The 18743-nt window shown below is 41.8% G+C and overlaps 1 protein-coding gene and 1 long non-coding RNA gene across 2 annotated transcripts in view; one reads left to right on the top strand and one right to left on the bottom strand.

The window, feature by feature from the left end:
- LOC148900919 (uncharacterized) overlaps positions 1 to 14031 on the bottom strand; it is a 31184-nt gene extending 17153 nt beyond the window's left edge. Inside the window, exon 1 of the long non-coding RNA XR_016114545.1 lies at positions 13907 to 14031. This is a non-coding gene — a long non-coding RNA (uncharacterized LOC148900919). The remainder of the gene's footprint in view (positions 1 to 13906) is intronic.
- Positions 1 to 18743, top strand: part of fto (FTO alpha-ketoglutarate dependent dioxygenase) — a 144242-nt gene that overhangs the window by 88882 nt on the left and 36617 nt on the right. The gene's annotated exons all lie outside the window — the stretch shown is intronic.

Raw genomic sequence — 18743 nt, 5'->3', positions numbered from 1 at the left:
GGAGCCATTTGACTGCCATCGCTGGACACCAAAGGGGCCATTGTGCTTTTTGCACCTGTAATGGGCAGCGTCTTCACAGCCGCGCTTTGTTCAGTGGAAAGGTCAGTGCTGTTGGACAGTCTGCGGCTGGATGGATGCATGGCTTGAGGAACCCGCGATAAGAAGAAAGGAGCGTCAGCGCAGAGCGCCGATGCGTATGTCGAACTGTTGCGGATTGGAATTGAAGCAGATTTATGTGGAACAGGAGATGTGAGACAATCTCTTTTCGTCAATGGCTGCTACAGCTGCATGTTTGCTTTCAACATTTAGCTTGTAGTCGACGTGCACGTTCCACCATGATGTCCCTGATCCACTGGTGGAAAGACGCTTTGATCCTCTCCTCTTTCATCCAGAACTGCTTCATGTCATCACAAAGAGGGTAGAGCAAGTCCTGAAGAATGAATGTCTCTCTGTGTCTTTGTTTTGTCATATTGTCTCTTTGCTGTCATATTATTTGTTACTTAGTTTTTTTTTGTTCTTTTGACTTCAAGACGGCGCCGCGAGAGTGGCTGCCTTTCCAGCAGCTCATGTATTTTTTTTTCTACTTTCATTCCTTTCATCACTTTGCTGCTGTGAAATGAAAATTTCTCCACTGTGAGACGAATAAAGGCATATCCAATCCAATAACTGCAGTTCTTATACTGTCAAAAAATATTTTTATTTCTCAGGAAATGAAAGTATTTTAAAAATGTCCATACCATTACAAACATATATATATCTACATATTGTCAATATGTGGATTCCGTTTACCACACTGGAAATGACATGATCCACAAACTCACCAAGCAAAAACTTTTTTTCTGTCTTCTGTTGTGTCAAAAACAACACCATCGGTTTAACCTACATCTATTATCTCATTCTCTGCCATTCACAAATTTATTCGGAAGTTGAAAATATGATGCAGAGCGCCATTCCGCCAATTACTCTGGGATTTGATTTTTCTTTCTTGGATGCCGATGAAGCGCTGGCCAGACCTCTGGCAATGTTTTTTACCTTCCACAAGTGGGTAGCATTTCCCTTTTTTCCATGTTAGTGTTTTGTTCCAGCTTCAGCTGTTGTTAAAGCGCTATATAAACCAATATGTATTTGTTTTTCTACTTCTTTGATTCCTTTCCCCTTCCGTTCATAACTTTGCTACTGTGTTACTTCCGCGTAGAGTGAACACTGGCGCGAATACCCACCCTCATTTCAAGCTCATTTAACTACAGACCCATATAATTTAGGAATTAATCTTTTGTTGAAGAAAGAAGAAAGTCTAAGGTTTCTTACGCTGCATTGAATGTTTATGTAGTCCTAAAACTCAATATTCTGTGGGTCCTGGAATTCAAGTGACAATGACAAAAACCCCGGCACTGGAGTGGACACACATTTGCACTTGTCTGGCAGTGAATGAGTTAATGACAATGTTTTGACACTTCAATTTGCAATAGTTCTTTCATAGGAGTTCTTGAAGGCATTGTATTTGGATGTGTTTGGAGAGTGTATGTGTTTTTTATTTGTTTTTTTGGATGCAGCAGCAGTCACATAGCTACGAGTGAAACAAGCTTATTTTGTCTGAAAGACAAATGGAGACGGGAGAGCTGCTTAAGTAACCGTGAATCATGTGAAAGCATCCATCAGTAATGGATGGCCTAGTGCATGATCACACGTTTGTCTGTGTTTGTGAGCATGTATGCCCTTTGAAATCTTTTGATGCAATGGTAAAGATGACGAAAATGCAGATAAACAAACAAACCAGGACGGTTAGCACGTTTGGATGGTAATTGATTTTTTTTCCTCCTTTTTGAAAATCCTGGCCTTGTGTTTTTTTTGCAAGTGGAGCCGTCTTTTATTCCAGAGGTTTGTTATTAAAATAGTCTTGCTGTTATAGCTAAATGCTTTCTGTGCTTCTTTAAACACCGGCGAGGCATTAGCTCACACTCGGGTTACAAGGCTTGGCTCCTAATGAGAGACCCGATGGCGCAGCGGGGGAAAATGAGGATCAAAACAACCCACCATCACCTCCCGCCTTACCCAAGACCCAAACTTGTGGTTTACCTCTTGAAATGTAAGCACACGTGTCTGTGCTTTCTTTTCGGCTCTCTTGTTCCCACCGCCCGCTGTCGCAACGCCTCTCTCGCGCAAGCTAAACTTGATCAGAATTGATCGTGCAGCTGCAGATCTGTAAATAAATAGATTAGCCACAGCGCCAAAAGGTGGCCTGACAGCCAAGCGTCAATGCCTAGCACGGTGTTTAAAATTAGCTTTCAAGCCGTGCGGCCGGAGAGTCTTTCCATCTGGGCCGGCCGAGGCCGAGCCAAGCGAATTGATTTTGGCTTGTTAATGTCATAATGACACTTGTGACGTCCGCAACAGATATGTTAACATTCTTGCTGGAATGAGATGGCAGTCTCTTTCTCTCCCACGCTCACTTAGTTTTATCCATTTTTCGTCTCTGAATGGAAGATCTACATCCGTTTTTGAGTTTTGGTTTCAGGTTTGTGGAATTTGCATGTTTTCTTTAGGCAAGCAAACCTTTACCCCAAGTGTGGAAATTTGAACTCATAACATGACTGTCATTCCAAAGAAATCATCGCATCAAAAGGAACATTTGCATATTTCAATCTATAAGTACAGTGATACCTTGGTTTACGAACCTCTTGGCTTACCAACTTTTCGGTTTCCGAACATTACATTTATTAAAATTTTCCCTTGGCATACGAACTTTACCTTGGCATCCGAACTTTTTTCGTACACGGGTCTGCCTCTATGAGTGATGTGTCGTTCGCGAACGAGCCTGTTCTTCTAACAACAAAATGGCAGCCGACTGTTTTTGTCCTCTATTACCCACCCCCAGTCTTAAAGCCACGTGATTGGTCAAGAATGCAGCAGTGGGTGGGGGGGGGTGGGGGGGTTAAACATTAAAAAGACAGGGAGACGACAGTTAGAGTTTGATAGTTCAAAGGCAAAGTGTAGACTGCAATGTTAAAACATCCCATCAATCAGGCTCCACAAACAACACACACAAGCCATCTGTACACTTGATGCAAAAAGCTATCAACCCAGCTAAACAGAACACAATTGATGATGAACTAGATACAATTATCACAGAGAAAGCACCTGCAAGGGATCATTCCTCAACACGGTGAAAGAAGGTTACGTTCCTCATCAAGTGTTTGATGCTGATGAAACCGGCCACTCCATTCCATCAAGCCATCAACGACCATCACAAAGGTAAATAAAAAGACGTTATTATACAGTACAGTTTATTTCTTTAATTATAATACCATAGCACATTTATTATACATAAAACGAGGTATATTTTGTGTAGTTTTAAGGCTTAGAAAATTATGTTTTATGGGGACCTGGGAGCGGATTATTCTCATTTTAATGGTTTCCAATGGGAAATACATTTTTGGGATGCACACTTTTTGCCTTACACACACTGTCTGGGAACCAATTAAGTTTGTAAGCCAAGGTATCACTGTACTCTCGCCAACCCTAATAACCACCTGTGCACTTTTAATAAATAACACCCCCATAGTTGCATTGGCAAAGCTCTAATATCAATATTAATTCAACACAACCATTAAAAGCAAATACCCTGACAGAAACACACCGTAGCCGAGAAAAAGTAAAGCCTTGTCACGGAGCAAAGACTCTCTTCAGTCTTTATACATTGAGAAGGAGGGCATGATTTATGGAAGAGCCTCCCCCCTTGTAAGGACCCCAGAAATGATCATGCACCTCTGTAGGAATAGAAGACTGATAGGGCAGTAGGGTTGGCAGTCCCCGGTGCTTTTTTTTCGTACCTACTGCTGCTCCTCTCATTTCAATTTCTGTTTCTAGTTGTGATGGATTATGAAAAAGCAATGACGGACCGATGGCTGCTCACATTCTCCTCGCTTTCATTTTCAAAGTGAGGCATTGTTAAACAGTTTATGTATTCTCTTTCTGTGTGTTTATTGGAGGTATCGAATTAAGTCTGAAACCATCACCGGAGGTTGTCTTTGAAACTTGAAAGGAAGCCCCCCCAGCACAGGCACCGCCACCTCCACTCCCTCTCCGACGCCACTACACAAGCCTCGCACTCTTCTCGGCACAGTTGTCACACGGTTGTGCCGCTATCTGCCGCGTTATTAGTTATTACTTTATCGCCTCCCTGAGCTGTCAGAAGACACCCTTCCGGAATATACAGCAGGCGTGAGCCATCAGTCCTCATTATGCCACACCCTCACGCAATTTACACCCAGCTCCCGCTCACACGGGCATGACAACATGCTAATGTGTGTGCGCTCTTTTATGCAGATGACAGTGGCTGCATGCACATGATAGGAGTGCACTTTTGAAGAGGGCGCACTACTATGTACAGGCTAAAGTCTCAAAAGTGATGAAAGAACCTGCCAAGGCTTTTTTTGGGTTTGTTTCAAGGAAGGTGTGGTTTGGATTCTATGTTGCACAGCTCTGATGCTTCCATGCCAGCAGGAGGCAGGCGAAGCTACGCAAATTGAGAACCGTCAGTCTTAAGTCCAGCTCAAGTCACAATTGGATCTATTGAAGCTTCTTAAGGTCCCCTCCCGAAGTTTACCTTACGTTTTCCTCCAGTGCAGCTGTGCAATCTTGATTCTAGTGCCATCTTCATGTTGCGCTCATGCACAAAGTAGTTACTCAATGACCCAAGTGATGTGTTAGTCCGAATTAAGTCCAAGTCAATTATTTCTCAAGTCCTACTCCGGTAAACCTTGAGTCATGTCATGTTCAACTCAAGTCAATTTTTTAGCCTGTCACAACTCTTTCCTGTCAAATACCGCCCAACTTGACTTCATTTCCTACTTGAGTGCTACTAAAGTTGTCCTCCAGAACTACTCTTTGCACAGGTGTGCGGCAAAACCCCCGCAGGCACTCTGGGCAGGACATGGCCTAGCAAGTCAGGCTGGATGAGTTAGTGTTTTTTTTTTTTAAGCAGAGATAAAGATCAAACAAACATCACTGGTGTATGTGTGTGTGTGTGTGTGTGTGTGTGTGTGCCTTTTTTGAGTGTCATATAAACATAATGAATTAGGTTTTCATCCAACCTTTGTAATATTTTGCCTGGGGTGTTTGTCATGAACAGATGTACGAGTCTCATCATTAGTGTCTGAATATGAAGATGGGTGAATCATAACTGCTTTGCACAGGCATGTCATCAAGCTGATCCCTTCGGCGGTGACTCACCTCGTCAGCGTTTGATCTAGGGGGGTGTAAATAAAATGGCCATATTAGCAGCAAATAGTTCCCAAGGCTTTGGGTTCGTAAAGAGAACACCTTTCTGAACGTTTTCTGTCACAACGGGATTGTTGACGTTCACGCTGCATCGAGTAATGTCACTCTGAACAGGTTTTTATTCATAACGACTTGGCACACTACCATCAATGAGTCGACAATCATTGCTCTGTCTTGTTTGTTTTGAAAGGAAGGGAACTTCTTGGAACAAAATGTCTATCTATCTATCTATCTATCTATCTATCTATCTATCTATCTATCTATCTATCTATCTGTCTGTCTGTCTGTCTGTCTGTCTGTCTGTCTGTCTGTCTGTCTGTCTGTCTGTCTGTCTGTCTGTCTGTCTGTCTGTCTGTCTGTCTGTCTGTCTGTCTGTCTGTCCGTCCGTCCGTCACCCTACCTAGCTACCTACCTACCTATTTATCTATCTAGCTATTTAGCTGTCCATCCATCCATCCATCCATCCATCCATCCATCCATCCAGCCATCCATCCATTCATCCATCCATCCATCAGCAGTCTTGTACCTTCAACTGTGTGTGTGTCGCACAACATTTTCATGTTTTTTTTACAATCCAAGAAGTTCCTCATTACATATGAGAGCATTTTCAGGTTCCAAGAAGCCTGAACCAGGAACCAAGAAACCTGTCATACCACCACATCAACAATGAGACCTTAACACAGATCATAATTGCTGCCTAAAATTCAGCTAAACGTTTCATATGCAAATAAGTGTGAAACTTGGGGAGTGGAGAGTCTTGATAGCTTTTGCAAGAATATTGTTTTGAGGTGAATTACAGGACAGGTTTTCTGGTTTCTCACTGCGCTGATTTAGGAGGAAACAAAGCTGTGTACAAAAACATAATTATCACGTGCAGTGTGTGGCGGCGGTTCAGACATAAGCCAAACGTCACACATGTGTTACAATTAGTTTCGGGCACAGAGTCCGGAATGATGTGAAGGTTTTGCTGCTTCTTTTTTTTCTTCTTAACCTGAATGGAGTACCACAATTTGGCCTCTGGGATTGATGGAAGGTCCGGTTCCCCTATGCAACCCATGAGTGGAATGCTGTTTTTGGAAGTTTGAAAGTCAGCCGTCTTTGGACTTGACAGTACTTTGTTATGAAGGGAAATCAGCCTGAGGTTTTTTTTTTTCATCTGGGAATGAAGGTCAAACACCGCCAAAGCTTTGATAGTGATCTACAAACAGTGTGTAGGAGTCAGGCGAGCAAATATATATATTTATACATCGAAGAAAGTCTGAATTTGGATGTATCTTGCCCGACCTCACTATCAACATGTAGAAAATACAGAAACTTCTGTCTTTAAAAAGGGAACAGTAACAAAGAACATAAATATACACAAATGTCACTCGGCAGAGCGCTTACCTCCCCATGGCCAATCCGTTTTCCATTATAAGAAAAGGGAACTGTAGAATCAGTCTGTATGTGACATTGTGTCACCATAAAGCGATTATGAGATCAAGTGTGTAGGGGTTATCAATGATATACAGTGATACCTCAGCTTACGGACTTCCCAGTTCCCAGAAAGTAAGGCGAAAAGTGTGTCCTCCAAACATTAATTTCCCATAGGAAACCATTAAAATGAGAATAATCCATTTCCAGGTCCCCATAAAACCTAATTTTCAAGTAAATAAGCCTTAAAACTACACAAAATATACCTTATTTTATGTATAATAAATATGCTATTGCAGGGGTGTCCAAAGTCGGTCCTCGAGGCCCGCACCTGATTCAAATCATCAGGACCATTTTGATGCTGCTTCAGAGCTGGCTGATGAGCTGATAATTTGAATCAGGCTTGTTGCTCCTGGGAGAGCTGGAAAACAGGCAGGACAGTGGCCCTCGAGGACCGACTTTGGACACCCCTGTGCTATTGTATTGTAATTAAAGAAATAAACTGTACTGTATCATTAAGTCATTGTATTTACCTTTATGATGGTCGTTGATGTCGTTGCCTCTTGATGATGTCTGAGTGAAGTTGCCGTACTTTCTCGGCGATACCGTCATTCACACGGTCCCCTGCGAGCTGCTTTTCGTTAATCCAAATCAACATAAGTTTTTCAACATCTTCCATTGCCTGAGACCGTTGCTTAGACAACAAAGAAACACCCTTGGCCACACGTAGCAATGGTCGACTTAGCATACTGGTAGTGGGACGCTACGTCACACAAACACACACCTCGTTCATGTTTCTCGATTGTCTCCTTTATCTGCTCGACCGTAGTTTTGTTTCGTGGCCTCTTTGGCTTAACACTAGCCTGTGGGACCAAAAAAGACCCCACATCTTTTTTGGTCCCAAAAAAGCCAAAGTATCCACTTGATAGCAAACCACGCATGTCACATCAGCACTCAGAGAAAGGGGGTGTGGAAAAATAGTCCGGCAGCTCTTCAGCCGTGTGGTTTGATGTTCTTCCGCCAAAAACTAGTCCACCAGCCATTGTGGCACTCCGTCTGTTTCCCGAGAACTGGTTCGTATGCCAACATTATATTCTCACAAATTAATTTCGGAAACCGAAAAGTTCATTTGCTAAAGCGTTTTGTAAACCGAGGTATCACTGTATCACCGAATTCAGATGAACTATTTAAAATGGAAATGTACCCAGATAGGCAATGCATAAACTGGACTGTTCACTGTTCTGCCTACCTTTTATCTTTGATGCCCAAAGGCTTCAATATTTTATCAAAATGGTTGAACTTTGCCTAACCGCCAACCTAATTGCGGAATCAAGGGCGGAATCACAGATAGTAGTACTATGCAAAGTATCCATAACAATATACCAAAATAACAGGTGTGTAATTTCTCACTTCATGGGTGGGATGTTTTTTTTAGGCTTTTCAAATACCATTCGTGAAGTGAGGGGAAATAACTTCAATGAAGGTGTTGAAATTAAATACATAAATTAATACATAGATAAATAAATAAACAAATAAATTCCTTATTGTCTCCAAAAATTGCTCCACCCATCCCCCATTTAAATCACACTTAACTCATTCACTGCCATTCAGGAATTAAAACATAACGTAGATCGCCATTCCCAAATTTGTTCGGGTTTTGTTTTTCTATGCTAGGTTGCCGATAAAGTGTTGGCCATGGCCTCTGGCAATGTTTTTTTCCCTCAGAGTGTCCTAGAGGACACTCTGACGAAAGCGGAAGTATACGCCGAAACATGTCAGTTATTTGAACACCTACAATACACTGTCTGTAAGAAAAGAATCTGTTTTAAATTAGATATCAAGTAGACAGGATGAACGTAATACAAATGTTACAGCTTTGTTACAGCTTCAAAGTGAAAGCGCTATATAAACCAATATGGATGCATTGCATTATATTTTGGACGGCTATCCTCATTTCAAGCTCATATAACTCCAGACGCACATACCTTAGGAATTATTTTTTTTTTTCTCTGATAAAAGAAGATAGTCTAAGGTGACAATGACAAAAACCTTGGCTGTGGAGTGGACACATTTTTTGCACAAGTCTGGCAGTGAATACGTTTAGAATGATGGATTAACGAATTAAGAGGCAGTCAGACCACTCGTCGTGTTCATTACCGCACTCGCTGATGTTTTGTCAATCGCGCGACTCGCTTTTGTCTTGTATGCTTCGGGCGATTCTACACTAGTGGGAATTGTCCGTAACCCTGTTTACATTGCAAATAGCCAGCAGGCTAAGAAAGCAAGAGGAGGGGAACGTTAGTGTATGTGTGGAGGACGGGCTTGAGTGGTGTAAAACTACAACTAACCACTGATTAATTATGCACATGCTTGATTGTGGCATGTTATCTGCTGCTATTAATGGCCAAGGATAATCACTCTGGATCGTAATTGCAGCCTCTTGACTTCGCGAATTTCATGTCCGACATCCATCTTAGAACTCGCCAAGGTGGATCACTTCATTTATAACTGCAGGATTCGCCAAGTGTTTTTTTTCCAATAATAGACTGCAAAAAGCGACAGTATGTCACAACTGTGTGTGCGTGTGTGTGTGTGCGTTTGTTTGCTATTACACATTTTTCAAAACATGCTAGGACAACTTGTCTATTAGCACTTAATCTAATAGTATTGTTCCGAATGTACAGTCCAATGTATTTGTCAGTCCACTCTTCAATAAATGCATATTTACCACTGTCCAATTATGATACAATTTTCACCTGGCGGGGGGTCGGGGGGGCCCCTTGGAGCCTCCACAACGTTTTTTTACCTGTGGTTTTTTAGCCAATGCATGAGCAAAGTGATGCTTTCAATCATTTCAGCCCCATGCCCTTTATGCAAGTTTGAACAGGAAGCATCAATATTAGCGCTCACTGCTGGAGGTTGTGAAAAATAATTAGAGATCTGTGTGACGGGCAAAAAAAATGCTTTACAAAGTTTTCAGAGTTAACTTTTAATTCAGCCCCCAAATGAATATCATTATTCTCACTCACATGGTAGAGGGAATTTATATACACAAGCTCTGTGTGTGTGGTTGGGCATTAAAATATGAATGAGAAAATAGCAGTCGGCAACTGACTTTTAGGCATAGTTGAAATAAGTGCCAAAGCCACCGAAACGCTCCTTTTGCTATGAAATGTGTTTCCGCAAATGGAAATGCCTGTTTCATGTCACTCCTGCGTATTAGAGGGGAAACTATAAGGAAGATAAATGGGGAGTTTATTTCTCATTTTTATCTCATTTTGGCACATTTCTTTCATTATAAACTCGAGACGCCTTGTTAGAAAAAGAAAATGAAACGAAGCCTGGATTTTCTTCTCTCTTTTTTTCCCTTTCTTTTTACCCTCTCCTTCACAGTTTGCCTAAAATGAAATATAATTAGAGGGAAAGGGGGAATTGTTAAAGGGGAAAACCGAGTAATCACAGCCTTAAAGACACTTTTTGCCAGAGTGTATTAATCCTCTACACAATGCCCCACTGTTTTATTTATGATTAAGACATGGGCACTACATATTACAAACGGTCTTGTAATTGTTGTGCAGAACGGAGAGATATAATCAGGCCAAGACCCCATTTTAGTTTTTCTGACACAAAATTGGCTGGACACATCCATCAAAACAGGACTTGCAAAACTCTCAAGGACCAAATTGTAGAAATGGGTGGCTGTTTAGGTTTGAAGAAGCTATTTTGGGTGAATTCTCCCAATTTGATGAGCTACTCGTCCAGAATCCAAGGTGGCTAATCACCACAATTTTAGATGGACATTTCTATAAAAAAAACAGACTGGAAAGAAAAGTCACAATAACCTTTCCTGGAATGGAACGAGAAGTTGACATTTTGGTTTGTAGAAGCCATACTGGGGGAATTCCAGGGGCCTGTACCATGACAAAGTCCATCCATCTTCTACTCGCTAATCATAAGTTCTCAAAAATAAACCCCGATGGGAAGAGGATATCCTACACATATGATTCATGGTATATTGCCTATTTATATAAAATAATTATATACATACTATCTAACATGTGCAAAACATGCCATCAATGGTTCCTGATCATTTTGATGCCTGGCCATTGCTAAAAGAGGCCCATTAATCGCTGCTTGATATTTTAATGACTATGTTGCGCTTCCCCCATACATCCTTGGCAGTGACGTTCTCAATACAAACCACAATGTTGAGCGAATTTTGGCTTTTCTCCATCACTGGGATGGAAGTGCATACCTGTCAACCTGCGAGACACTGTGACCTTACGGCTAACGGCTCAATTTTTCCTTACTTTCTGGGAAAAACCATATGCATGCATAATATTTCATTGCACAATTTTATTAAAAAAATTTCACATGTAAACATTAATACTTTAAAAAAGTTACAATACATTTCTAGTAATAATCAAGTATGTTTTTTGTTGTACAGCATTGTGGCTTTATTTGCTGTGGTCCAATTGAATTTGTCCACAGCAGAAAAATAATTTTAATTTGTGTTCTTACGATGTATAATGTTTCTTAAAAAAATATGAATGTTATTACGGTGAAAAAAAACACGGTAAAATGTTTAATTTAACTGATTTCAAAATTAAATTCCACTTGATCGGAACTTGTCTTCTCACAACTGTTGTTTCTTCTTGAGACTTTTCGCACGGACTTGTTTTCTCAGTGGTCGACTTTTTTTTACGAGTATCAATATTTGTTAAAATTAACATTACAGCTATTAATAATGAAAACAGAATCAAAAATATCTCAAAATTATATTTAACAATTTTTGCGTTTCCTGTACAAACTTTCTTGTATGCCGTACAAACGTAAAAATGTGCAAAAATGGTACAGAAAACGGCAATATACGGCCGGTTGGCAGGTATGGAAGTGGAAATAAGGTGAGGAACGACTCAGGTGGATGAAAGAGGGGAGTGACATCTAAAAGGGAAGGCCTTCAAACAACAATTCAGTCTTGGAGAGAGGTAGTTTTACTGTAACTGCCCTTGGTGTGGTTGTGTTTGGAGAGCACTGGCTAATAAACACTTCATTTCGTTTTAATGGCACCGGCGCCTTCGTTACTGCCTTTCAAAAAAAGCCCCCCTTTCATTTGGGTCATTTATGGCTTGTCCTCAAGCCGTCTTACATTGAACCACGGATCCTTGTCTGACTCGAACACTCTGGGAGGCCCGGGAAAAAAAATAATAGTTCGGACTGCAAATACGATATTTTTACCATTTAATCTAAAGCTCAGCCTTTTCTTGTCTTAACTTTTTCCCCCTCCCCACTTCTGCTGCCTCTGTGTTCTCTTATACAGTAATTGTAAACACAGCAATTGTGGATTGTGTGAGACTTAATTATAGGATGTGCTGAGCCCTGGGGGTTCGACGAAGAGGTGAGGGGCGGGGGGTTGCCGGCAAAAAGCTCTGGCGGAATGCAACGCGTGATTAAAAAAAAAAAAAAGCCAACTCATCAGCGCACCACCGTCAATGATTCCAGTGAGTCCCAGTGAGTGCGGACTACCGCAGGGAGCCCTTCCAGAGCACAATGTCCCCTCCCTCGGGTCCCCTCACAGTTAAAGAACCAATTAGTATTAGGCGGGAATTAATCCGAATGGGACACAGCCACTCAAACTAGTTATCCCAAGGTGAGGGGGAATTAAAGTAGATGGCTTATTGGCTCTGGCTTTTCTTGTCGTTTATGTCGCTTGCCACCTTGGCTCGGACGTCTCATGAGGAGACTGTTGTCGGCCTGGGAGGACTCTTGTCTTTTTGTACATGGAATATGGATAAAACAACATTCAACGTTATTTAAAGTGTTTTTCTATCCATGGCAAGAATCATGACATCATATCTTCTCAAAATGAGCTGGACCTTCTTGTATTGCGTTCTCTATCCACCACCTCCAACACAATGAGGCGATCTCAAACTGCAACCAGAACAAGAACTCATAATTTTACAGAATCCGTCCATGTTGTACCAAAGTCAGTAGGGGAGGGTTTAGACACTGAAGGCCACAGCCCTGATGTCAAATCCAATCAGGTGAAGTACATTCACAGTTCTCACAAGTTCTTTCAAATATTTGTCCAACCATGACAAGAATCATGACATCATATCTTCTCGAAATACCATCTTGTATTGAATCGTCTATCCACCCCAAACAACACATTGAGGCGATCTGAAAATGAACCCAGAACAAGAAGGCAGAATTGTCCAGATTCCGTCCATCCCGTACCAAAGTCAGTTGGTGAGGTTTTAGACTCTCGAGGCCTCAGCCCTGATGTCAAATCCAATCAGGCGAACAACATTCACAGTTCTCACAGGTTCTTTCAAACATTTGTCCAACCATGACAGGAATCATGACATTCTACAGTATATTCTGGAAATGAGCTGTACCATCTTGTTTTGAACCGTCTATCCACCCCCTCCAACACATTGAGGCGATCTCAAACTGAACCCAGAACAAGGAAGCAGACTTTTCCAGAATCCGTCCATCCCGTATCAAAGTCAGTTGGAAAGGTTTTAGACTCTCGAGGCCTCAGCCCCGATGTCAAATCCAATCAGACGAATGAGTCCCATCATGATCCATGCCCAGTTTGAATATTGATTTTCAGAGAGTATGTCTCCATTAAAGTCCTGCCCGGGGCTGTGCATGGGTCAGCGGGGGAAGTTGTGGGCTGCCGCGACCCCAGCTGCAGTTTACAATCGATTCTGCCAGACTGGGAAAGCCGAAAGTCCCCGGGAAGCGAGCGGGAGGCACACCCTACCAACCACCCGACCCTACCCCCACACGATTAGGCTACATTAGCCCTCTGGTCAAAGCTGCTCCAGAGGTTGCAGTAAGTTAATTAGCACTTTCTTATGATATCAGCGATGACAGCCAGCATTGATTTACCGTTACTCCATTGCAGCCTCAGAGACCCGAGCACCGTGGTAGCGGATTCTCACAACCCGTCTCCTGCTAATCGAGCGCTAACCCGATCTGACTGCTAATATGCTAACTTGCCGTGAAAGTGTGCCGCCAGTCGCTATTTGAAATCAATGAGGATTATGCAACGCGCGCACAAGTACATGATGTTTATTTGGTAGTTCCCCACCACCCCCGCTTTCATCCCATTTTGTTTTTATAGCTTGTGACAGTCGCTGTGTTTTGACAAGGGGAGGTTGCCCCCTTACAACACCCATCCATAGGCTCCACATATACAAATTACCTTTCTGCATACACCTTGTGAGTCTCCAGATACAGGCTTGCACTTTGACATCCGAATGCGTCCTCTTGTGGGTGTTTTTTTTTTATTCATTAGTTTTTCTGTCGATGCCTGCTTTTCGTTGTCAGTTGCCCGTCTCCTCAGGAGAGAACACAAAGAACCCAACACTAATTTCTTATTTTGGCAATTAACGCGTGATGGTGTCAAAAGCGGGATTGTCTTTGTCTTCGCCGGCTGCCGCACAGGAAAACGTCTCTACCGCATCTTTCTCTCTTCCATAATCCCTTTGTTGTTTGCCTGCCATTTTCTTTTATGTCTCCCGCTCTGTTCTTGTCATCCTTCTTTTGCGGCTCCCACTGTCCTCCCTTTGTTCCGGTGGATCACTCTTTGTCCCCCCCCCCCCCTTCAACTCCCTACTCCTCTCCCTCTCTCTTCTTAATCATGTTTGTTTTACGCAGCAGTTAAACGACATTACATTTACTTTTTTCCCACCATGGCTTTCATTGCTTCATCTTGTGTGCTTGGGGGGCCGTGGTTATGGACGAAGCACCTTGTCTGTCAGTGACTTTGGCGAGAATTAATCACCTTTCAGGAAAGCGCTCTTGATGAGGATTTAGGAGATGCTTGTTAGAGATAGAGCCATCTGCTTGTATGATCCATCAGTTCACTGACAGGAGCCTCAGGCGGGACACCGGGTATTGAGGCTTGCTCTGGGCTCTTGGTCCACCCCTTCCCTCCCCCAGGTGCTCATGGTCACATGGAGTTGAACTACTTTACAGTGTTACACATTCTCTCAATACTTGCACAGGTTTTCTCCTGATGCCACAGCTTTTTGCCGCAGTCCAAAAACATGTTTGTCCAGTTCATTGATCAATTTAACTCATTCATTGCCAGCCGTGCAAAAATGTGTCCACTCCAGTGACAAGGTTTTTGTCATTGTCACTTGAATTCCAGGACCTACAGAATATTGAGTTTGAGGACTACATAAACATTCAGTACAGGGTTAGAAATGTTAGACTCTCTTTTTTATCACAAAAAAAGGTACAGTAAAGTATCGTTATATCGATATCGGATATATCGATAGTCCCGGTTATATCGATACTATTTCTATGCATTACATGCAAACAGGGTCGGATATATCGATAGTCCCGGTTATATTGATATTTTTTCGGACTCCCTTGAATATCGATATAACGAGACTTTACTGTAATTCCTAAATTATATGGGTCTGGAGTTATATGAGCTTCAAATGAGGGCGGCTGTCCAAAATACAATGCAATACATGCATATTGGTTCATATTCCGCTTCAACAACAGCTGAAGCTGGAACGAAGCGTGAACATGGAAAAAAGGGAAGTGCCGCCCCTTGTGGAAGGGATAAAAATTGCCACAGGCCATGGCCAGCGCTTTATCGGCACACACGCATGAAAAAACAAAACCCGAACAAATTCGGGAATGGCACTCTACGTCATATTTTCAATTCCCGAATAAATTAGTGAATGGCAGTGAATGAGTTGTTTCTATAGGTGTGGATTTGTGTGTGAGAGCCCAGGTTTACTCAGCCTCTTGTCCAAATAAATGAGATATGCCCCAGTATCCCGAAAACCTTTCACGGGAACAAGCACTGTAGAAAATAACTAAAAATCAGAAAGAGGGGCTGTTCAGTAAAACAAAAGGGTGTTATGAAAAAAAACAGCAAGAGCAATAATTCCTTGTCGATTATTTCCGTATGTCCATGACCATGGTGGACTTTGTTTTGCGTCTTGTCATCCAAACCCAAAAGCATGCAAGAGGCAGTCACTGTCATGCCTAAATGCCAAAATGTTTCCACTTGTGGTTTGTATGAAAATATATGTGTCAGAATATATTTCAAATGATGTCTTTTGGTCATGTTAAAAAAAAAAATCAATATTAAACTCGCCACTTTCATGTGTCTTTACATGCTAAGGAAGTCCCGGAACGCCTTTCTCAAATCCAAAGTGTACATTATGGCTTTGTGACAAATCCCCGACATGACACGCTAATCAGATAAGCGCTTCGAGCCCCGAGGCTAGCAATCGGACAAAGAACAGACTCTGGCGAAAGCAAAAGAAACATAATAAATATGCGTAAAATGTTACAAATTATAAGTGCTATGCCATCGAGACAGTTTACGTGATGTGCACTTTGTTTCTGAACCCGGTCGCACATTCCTCAAGATAATTTACAACACGCCTCCGAGCCGCTTGTTTAATTTAACTTTTTTTCCCCTCCTTTTTTCTTTTTTTAATGGCATGTCCGCATATTTTTCTTGTTGAGCAGTGTTTAAGGTAGGGATAGACACGGCGGTAATTGCAGGTTTTGACTCTGAGTCAGTCTCGAGTTAGCAGACGTCAGCGTTCCCCTTTTAGCCTAAGGAAAAGTGTGAATTAAAGAATATCAAGCAAGAAGCAAAAGGTGCGCTGCTTTGCCGCTTCGGAATTTTACGGGCACAGAAGCAGTCACATGGCTCAAAAAAATATAATAATAATAATAAAAAAAACAAAAACAAACAAAAAATAAGTTTAATTAAAGTGGGGAAAAAAGTACAACAGGAAAACGGAATCTAAACAAGAATGTATAACTGGGACATTGTTTTTCCTTTTCGAATGAGGACACATCATCATGTAATTGTAGCAGCATAACAAACACAAGCCAAAATTAGTATCTCACAGTAAACTGACAGGGGTATAAAAACAAGGCAACGTACATGAATGTGAGATTATAATGAGGCATTGATTGTTTGTTCTCTCTTTCCATTTCGGCTCCCTCTCAAATTGAAGGCAGTCACTTGTAAACAATCCTACCTAGTATATGTCTTTGCTCTTCTCATTAGCTTGTTCTTTTTATTTCCCACCAACATTCTCCTCCTCACATGTCATCCGAATTAGATTGTCACTTCCTGCCCGTGGGAGCGTTTCTTGTTTTTCCTGACCATATTCTGGTCTTCGCTACCCAACCGGTGTTATGAAGTTGTGCTCCTCTAGGGATTTTTGTTTGCACACTGCACCTATAAAGAAAAGTACCTTTTTGCGGCAAGAAAGGAATGTTCCCTTGATTTTTGTTTGACTCGCAGAGTGAGAATTACTATCAGGTTGCAGTTCCAGGCCAAAAGGGATCTGGTGAGCGGTTCATGGATTTTCCTATTTTATTTTTTTGATGTTTTTTTTTTTTTTCCAAGGACCACAGCTCCAAAATTGAGGCCAATCGGATGATTTTTCAAGGTCAAGTTCAGCTTTGAGATTATCTGTTTTGTGGTGATAAACATAGTGGACATTGACATCTAATTTCTTATTTTTATTAAATAAACTAAGTGAATGAGTTTAACACATTCAGACTGCCAGATGTGCAAAAATGTGTCCACTCCAATGCCAGGGTTTTTGTGATTGTCACTCAAATTCCAGGACCCATAGAATATTGAGTTTTAGGACAACATAATCATTCAATGCAGCGTAAGAAACCTTATACTCTCTTCTATTATCTGAAAAAAAGAGTTAATTCCTAAATTATATGGGTCTGGAGTCATATGAACTTGAAATGTTGGCGGCTGTCCAAAATACAATGTAATGCATACAAATTGGTTTATATAGCACACAAACAGCTGAAGCTAGAACAAAGCGCTAAAATGGAACTGTATAGTGCCACTTAGCAGTTTTTTTTTTTTTTTACAACGATACTAGTGCAGCGTGTTCTACCGGAAACAAATTCCTTGTGTGTTCTACATACTTGGCAATAAAGATGATTCTGATTCTGATTCTGATTCTAACATGGAAATGCTACCCCCTTGTGAAAGTGAAAAAACATTGCCAGAGGCGATGGCCAGCGCTTTATCCCCACTCCATCAAGAAAAACCAAAACACAAACAAATTGGGGAATGGCGCTCAGGTCATATTTTCTATTCCCGAATAAATTTGGATGAGTTAAATAAAGTTGCAGAATTGTACTCAAATTATATAAAATGAACTTTGTTCGTTGGTAAAGGGGACAAAATAATAATTTCCTCCACTGTATATTGCAAATTTCCCCATTGTGGGACGAATAAAGGTTTTCTTTTCTGATACAATACATACATGCTCGGTTGCTTCCCCGACGTTGAGTCAGTAAACCTTTCATATAGCAACGTATGGGATTGCAAGAACCTCTCTGTTCTTCTTACCACGTTGATTTGCAGCGCGGTGGCGTCTAATGGAGCCTCTGATATGAATAATGACTCCATACACCGGTAATGTTCTGTGCCAAGTAACGGTTGCATCGCTTTCTGTCCTGTTTAACTCAGCTGGCGTAAGATTAATGGCGGCGGTGCGCAAAGACACTTCATTGCTCGGCAATGAAAATAAAGTCGCCCTGGGGGCTGAAATGAAGAGCAATGGCGTCCCGGCCCTGAATGAATGAATGAGTGACGCTCCATGAAATAATCAAAACTTAGCTGTTTACCCTAAGCCTGGCGCTAATTGATGCGTGATGGAGTTTGTTATTTTCGAAGCTGCGATTAGGCCTCTTGCTGTACTCGGAGATCCTCCACCAAGACTCTCCCTCAAATTACACTTGACACCGTGGAGAAACATCTAATAGAAGTGTGTAATGGGCTCTGATGACAAACTACACGCTTGGAAGACCATGTAATCTCCCCCGCAATTAATTAAAAGCGAGATGTGTGTGTGTGTGTGTGCTTCCCCGCAATTCTCGGCCCACTCCCCTTAGCCCTCACAAACAACCAAAGCAGATGCCAGAAAATGACGGAAATAACACCTCCTGTCAGCGGTAAAAAATGAAGGCCAACAAAGCTAGGTACTTATAGCTGACAGCGGGAAGGCAGATGCAGG

This window comes from Hippocampus bargibanti, linkage group LG03, assembly GCF_051943395.1.
Source record: "Hippocampus bargibanti isolate YZ-2025 linkage group LG03, ASM5194339v1, whole genome shotgun sequence".
In the NCBI taxonomy this organism is placed as follows: Eukaryota; Metazoa; Chordata; class Actinopteri; order Syngnathiformes; family Syngnathidae; genus Hippocampus; species Hippocampus bargibanti.
This window is presented reverse-complemented; position numbering and strand designations above follow the sequence as displayed.